At 46.1% G+C, this 7,147-nt stretch overlaps 1 pseudogene; it reads left to right on the top strand.

The window, feature by feature from the left end:
• Window positions 1-6,855: 6,855 nt before the first annotated feature.
• LOC118758334 (U2 spliceosomal RNA) lies at window positions 6,856-6,920 on the top strand (annotated as a pseudogene).
• Window positions 6,921-7,147: the final 227 nt, after the last annotated feature.

The following is a 7,147-nucleotide window of genomic DNA, read 5'->3' as shown; positions in this document are numbered from 1 at the left end:
TGGGGCAAACGGAGACTTTATGATGGACCATATCAATCAGTGGACGACCTCATCGAGCAAAACTGGCAGCGATTCATAACTGGAGAACTATTAAAACCACTTGAGCAAATATCTCAGAGCATGCCCCACATCCGGGACTTGGGGTGGGCGGGAAACCAGGTGGGGCTTCTCCCTCAATATCCCCCTTTACCTCGGATACATGAAGGAAACAATATGGACATAATAGTATTACCCACTTCCCTATACCCCCTGAGCCTTTTGTTTTTAACCGTAATTAACTATGTAAACATTGCCAGCAACAATACAATAAAATTAATTTTAAAAAAAACCTTTGCATCACACATTACTTAGTGTTTATTTCATAAATGTATAAGAATGCTGTCCAGTTGGCTTGTATCAGAATCCACTAAAGTTTCACATGCTATGGTTGATTGTCAAGTGTTTTCAAATTCTTTTTATATTGTGTCTCCATCTGTCTCTTTTGTTTTCCCCAGTTGCAAATTATTTATTGAGAAAATTTTCCCTGAAAAGTTTCCCATGGTCAGTTTTTTTTAAAGATTTCTTTACTTATTTATTTGAAAGACAAAGAGATACAGGGAGAGACAGATATTTTCTACACATGGATTCTTCCCCCAAAAGCTTGCAATAGCCAGCTTTAGCCCAGGCCAAACCAGGAGCCACACCCTCAATCCTGGCTTCCTACGAGCGTCAGGTGTCACCATTTGCTGCCCTACAGGAACATCAGCAGGAAGCTAGATGGGAAGTGGAGTGAGACCAGGACTCCAACTAGACACTTTGATATGGAATGAAAGTGTCTCAAGCAGAAACTTAACCCACGGTAAATATTTGGCATCTCCCATTTTTGTAGTTGTCCTCTGGTCTCTGCCTTCTTGATTATTGGAAGTTGGATCAAGAAAGCATGTAAGATTCAGCTTGGATGCTTTGGCCAAGACCACTGCATGAATACTACAATAGTACTGGAAGAATAGATGGATGGTCCAGAGTGATATGGGCTGACTCAGCAAGAAATCATGATGTGCTCGAATTCATCACTGGCTCATGGATTACACGGTGGCATCATTTTTTCCAAGAGACTTCTGTGTTTCCATTTTGTTACTCATGTGTTGGTTACTCAGTGGCGTGTTTTTTCATGGTGCTGTAATTTGTTGTTGATGTTGTTGTGGCTGTTCTAACTCATACCGGTTGTTGACCTTGTTTCACGGCTTCTCAATTATGGAAATGTATAATGATGGAGTCCTGGGGTCTATCATATACAGATGAGTGGTATAATGGAACATGCATCCCTGCTTTCAGATGAAAGACAGATTCCCAGTGGAACTGTTGGACATGTGTAGACAGTGGGATGCTGGACGGTCATGATGTCGGGGTACACTTAAAGAGACTGATAGAATTATGATTCCTTATGAAGGACTACACCATTGTAGTAAAATGGGGAAAATCTGTCAAGGGGTGGGAGTTTGGGGCGGGAATCCCAACCTATACGAAATTGTACCACATGCATGGCATGGACATTAGCCACTAGGCTACCATGTCAGACTCCTTTTTTCTTTCTTTTTAAATGATTATTTATTTAAAATTTAGAATTGCCAAGGGATCAAAGGAGGGAGAGAGAGAGAGAGAGAGGCAAAGAAATATTCCATTTGCTGTCTCACTTCCCAAGTTATATTATGGGCAGAACTGAGCCTATCCAAAGCCAAGAAACAGGAGTTTCTTCCAGGTCTCCAACATGGGTACAGCAGCCCAGGTGCTTGCACCATTCTCCAGTGATGTCCCAGACATATGGGACATTGGTGTCACACATGCAGATTAGTTCACTAAACCACCACACTGGCCCCAGATTTCTTTCCTATTCAATGTCAAATATTTTTCTAGAGCCTGGCACAGTAGCCTAGTTGCTAAAGTCCTCGCCTAGCACACACCAGGATCCCATATGGGTGCTGGTTCACGTCCTGGCAACCCCACTTCCCATCCAGCTCCCTGCTTGTGTCCTGGGAAAGCAGTTGAGGATGGCCCAAAGCCTTGGGACCCTAAACCTGCGTGGGAGACCCAGAAGAAGATCCAGGCTCCTTGGCTTTGGATTGGCTCAGCTCCAGCCGTTGTGGCCACTCTGGGAATGAATCATCAGATGCAAGATCTTTCTCCCTGACTTTCTTCCTCTCTGTATATTTAACTTTTCAGTAAAAATTTAAAAATTCTAAAAAAAAAACATGCTACTCTATTGTATGACCAGATCACATTCTGCTGACTTATTTAACTGTCAGTGGACACTAATTCCAACTTTGGACATTTTTTTTAATTGTTTCTTTATTCCTTATTTGTTCCCTGCTATCGAGGATCCTACATGGTCCACCCCTAGCCTTGGCTTTTGCACATGCTGGCAAGTGTTACAATCTAGTCCAGACCACTGCCTGCCCTATTTCCTATGTATATCTGCAGGTGTGTTGACTTGGTTTTGGGTGCTGGGAGTACCTGTAGAACCCCTAACAGTTCAGCCCTCAGTCCCAGTTCCCATAAGCACCAGAAGGCACAGGTGTCTGACGCAGCCCTCTTCCAGCCCTGGCTCTCACGAGCACTGGAAAGTACAGTAGCCTGGTTGAGATCATTTGAACCATTACTAGGCCATTCCCTAGACCTGGCTGGCTCTCATGCATAGACCTGGCCCAGTCCATCCCCAGACCTGGCCCTTACACAAGCCAGTGGGTACAACACCTAGTTGGTGAGACCCGTTGAGCTCCACTAGGCCATTTCCCAGTGGTGGCTGTCATGCAAGCCAGCAGGTGCTGTGACCTGGTCCAGCCTGTCCCCAGCCCTAACTCATGTGTACCAGCAGGTACAGCTATTGTGCAGCAGCTACAGTGGTATTCCAATACTCATGTGTATGAATAAGTGCAGTTAACTTGGCCGGTCCCCGCCCCCCAAGACCAGTGGGTGCTTTGGCCTGGTCAGGGCAACCCCCCAGAACTCCTACCAGGTTGGCTCCCTGATCAGGCACTCATGTTCTGTAGTGGGTATGCAGTCTGGTGTGGCCTACTCTCCATTCCCCAATCCTCATTGCACCAGCAGGTACAACAGCCTGACCCCAGCCTGGCCCTAGGAGATCCTCCAAGTACTCTCACATGGCTTGCCCCCAGGCCTAGCTCTCCTGTGTGTTGGGGGTATAGCAGCCCAGCCCTGGAGGACTCTCCTATCTGATCCATCACCTGTCTCAGCTTTCTGGCTCACGTGTCAGTGCAGTGCCTTGTACATCAAATAGCCCTCAATGCCTCCCACTCCCCACAGCCTGTCCCTTGTTTGGTGCACGGCCCAGGCAGAGTAAGAGTCTCAGCAACCTCCCTTCCCCGGCCCTTAGCTGGTGGTGCCTATGCAGCCGTAGTGGGCTAGCTGCCCCTGCCTGCCATGCAAAGATGGGACTAGTAATTTATTTTGAAAGTTGAAGTTACATAGAGAGAGGGAAAGAGATGAAGAGACATCCACCATCTGCAGGTTCACTCCCCAGATAGCCACTATTAGAGCTAGGTAGATGCCAGGGGCAAGGAGTTTTCCAGATGTCCCACATGCTTGGCTGGGGCCCATGTGGGACATCTTCCTATGCTTTCCAAGGTCATTAGCAGGGAACTGGATCAGAAGCAAAGCAGCTAGGACTTGCACTAACACCAGCATTGCAGGAAGTCATTGCAGCACAATGGTAACCCCTAATGCTGTCCTTACTGTCACTATCTCCATGTAACTTTAAGTGATGCTTCATAAACAACTCCTTTATGACAAAGTCTAATGGGAATAAATACTGAAAGAATCATACACTAATGACCTCAGTCTTGCGTATCCCAGTGATAGATCTACAGAGGTTCAATAAATAACAGTGAGATGCTCAACTGACTTTCTGTGATCAATGAACTTATGCTATTTCACAGAATCTTTTGTTCAAAATTTTCTTTTGTTCAAAATATTCTTAGCACATTTCTTTCTTTGACGGGACTTTTGTTTTCAGGGTCCACTAGCCAGAACAGAAATCTGAGGCTGAGAAGCAGCACCTGCTTCTCACTGAATCTGTCATGCAGCGTGAATTCCTTTAGTTGTGATGAAAATGGCACCAGGTGAACTCTTAACACACTCAGATATGAGTTACAATGACTATCATAATGTATTCATTTCTATAACTCATTTCTTTAACCAATCTTAATCCCGCATGAACCAAGTTACATTCTAGAAATATAACTGGCATGTTCACACGTATGTGAACTTGTTTCGTAAACAGGCATGGTCCAATGTCTAAGGGCCAGCAATACAGTTCAGTAGGTTAAATCACTACTTGGGGTGCACACACCCCGAATCAGGGTGCCAGTTCAAGTCCCAGCTACTCTGCACATGATCCAGCTCCCTTCTAATGTGCCTGAAAAAGCAGGTACCTAGGTTCCTACCACCCATGTGGGAGACCAGGGTGGAGTTCCTGGTTCCTGTTTCAGTCTGAACCAGCTGTGACTACTCTAGGGATTTAGGAAGTGAGCCAGCTCAGGGAAACTCTCTCTCCTCTGTATTATTGGGGCCTTTAAAATAAGTTTTAAAAATATCTTTAAAAATATGTTTATGACATTTGAATATTTCTCATGAAGACAATGAACACTGTAGTACCATAAATGAACTAGTTATTCCCACAAAAAGATCCATGAATAAAAATGTCGTGTGTTCTACACATTGTTTAATTTTTCTAGGATTTGTGCTTATACTTCTGCTTCAAATGTGAACGAATAGTGAAAGTCAAGAGCCACTCTACTGATTTCCCAACAAAAGTCACTTCTTCGATGGAGGTTTGGTTTATTTGCATATGCGGTGGTGGGAAGGGCTCCGCGTGCTGACATGGGGATATGATGTGTGGTCTGGGTCCCTTTTTGTTATTTCTGAGTCATATGGTTCACAGATCCAAACACTATGAAGTGTTTGGACCTGAAGTCTCCCAACAATACCACTCAGTGTAGCTGGAGTTTGAGTGACCTCAGATGTCTAGGGCAAGACGGAATGTGGTGTCCAAAGCAGTGAGCGATGGGTCCAAATGCTCCGGCAGAGGTTCAGAGATCATAGGAAAGGACAGCCCCATCCTGCTCTCCTATGGGCTGGTCACTATATCCTTGAAGTTTGATGTTTGGCTTTCTGCATCACAACGTCTTACAGGCACCATGCAAGTGTTCTACTGATGAAAAGACCTACGGTATCTTTGATTTCATCTGAAAATTGTGCTTGCCACCTGGAGGGGTAGGATCTAGGCTGAACTGCGTATAACAGAGTCTGTGTCCTTCCAAACAGGTTCCAAAAGAGAGCAGTTGACTTTTCTCTCGAAGGTAAATAGGACTGCAACCTGCAGGGGTAGGGGATAGCACCAGCTACCAGCCTACCGTCCTCAGGTGTTGCTCTGCCCACATGAACAAAAATGGGTCCCCACGCGGGTTTTATTTTTTTTGTGTGTTTTTTTTTTAAAGATTTATTCATTTTATTACAGCCAGATATACAGAGAGGAGGAGAGACAGAGAGGAAGATCTTCTGTCCGATGATTCACTCCCCAAGTGAGCCACAACGGGCCGATGCACGCCGATCCGAAGCCGGGAACCAGGAACCTCTTCTGGGTCTCCCACGCGGGTGCAGGGTCCCAATGCATTGGGCTGTCCTCGACTGCTTTCCCAGGCCACAAGCAGGGAGCTGGAAGGGAAGTGGAGCTGCCGGGATTAGAACCGGCACCCATATGGGATCCCGGGGCTTTCAAGGCGAGGACTTTAGCCACTAGGCCACGCCGCCGGGCCCCTCCCACCGTGGTTTTATTCCACACTCTGAAGAAGGGTAGAGTGGGAAGTAGTAGCACGCCACCTCCCTTTTAGGATGACTCCCCCAAGAAGTGACCAGGACTCAGCACAAAAGCTTAACTAGCTACAAAGATTGCTGCAAACAGAGTCAGGATGAGTGACCCTGGGTTTCCCTGAGAATGAAAGAAACCAGATCACCTGTTAGGAAACTCCAGCCATCTCTGCCACATGCATTTTACCTTTTATGTGTTACCAGGCAGAAAGAAAGGGTAAATCTAGAAGCAACTCTTCCTACAGTTAGCCTGACTGACTCCCCTCACGCCTCTTATCTCAACCTAAAAATTCCTTTCAGAGAGAAGCCTGCCTTGGTTTTTCCCAGTTCTTCCTTTCACCCGTTGGCTCCCTGTGACTGTCCAAGGGTTGATACGAAAGCCTCAGCGCTGCCTCAATGCTCCTCTGCGCTTGAGGAAGCTCATGGCAAGCATTCAAGGCAACTTTCTCCCATCAGTTTACAAATGGATGGCCAGGCAAGGGCTGTGCTCCAGGTCACAGAGGCTGTACAAAGCCCTTGCCTGGAAGCAGACCAGCCAGCTCTGGGGTCCTTCTCAGACCTGCAAGTCACTTCTGGAGAGAAGATTCCTGGGAGGACAAGAATGTTTACTGTTTACTGATGATTCAATTGTAATAGAATAATGCTTGGTGAGGCGGAGTGGGGAGGGGTGGTGGGGTGGTAGGGTGGGGCTCGTGTTTGGACGCAGAAGGCTAAGCTACCACGTTCAACGTCAGCATTTCATATGAGCACTGCTGCTCCACTTCTGCTTAGCTCCCTGCCAACCAACCTGGGACATCTGGCGAGCTTGGGCCCTGCCCACCAATGTAGGAGACCTAGATGGAATTCAAAAGTCCTGGTTTTGGCGTGCCCCGGCACTAGCTGTCGTAATCATTTTGAGAGTGAGCCAGCATATCGAAGATCTCTCTCTTTCTCTCTCCCTTTCTCTGTGTCTTTCAAATAAGCAGACAAATCTCAAATTAATAAGTAATTACTATCGCTTCTCGGCCTTTTGGCTAAGATCAAGTGTAATAAGTAATTACTTTTATTTCCAAACCTAAAGAGCTCCTATCTTAGTAAAGTTATGATATATTTTTAAAAAGATTTATTTACTTTATTGGAAAGTCAGATATACTGAGGAGGCGATAGAAAGGAAGTGGAGCTGCCGGGATTAGAACCAGCGCCCATATGGGATCCCAGCGCATTCAAGGCGAGGACCTTAGCCACTAGGCCATGCCGCCGGGCCCTATGATATATTTTTTGAAAAGATTTATTTACTTTATTGGAA

Source organism: Ochotona princeps, chromosome 1 (genome assembly GCF_030435755.1).
Source record: "Ochotona princeps isolate mOchPri1 chromosome 1, mOchPri1.hap1, whole genome shotgun sequence".
NCBI classification, from domain to species: Eukaryota; Metazoa; Chordata; class Mammalia; order Lagomorpha; family Ochotonidae; genus Ochotona; species Ochotona princeps.
The sequence above is the reverse complement of the archived record's forward strand: the minus strand, read 5'-3'. Positions and strand labels throughout refer to the sequence as shown.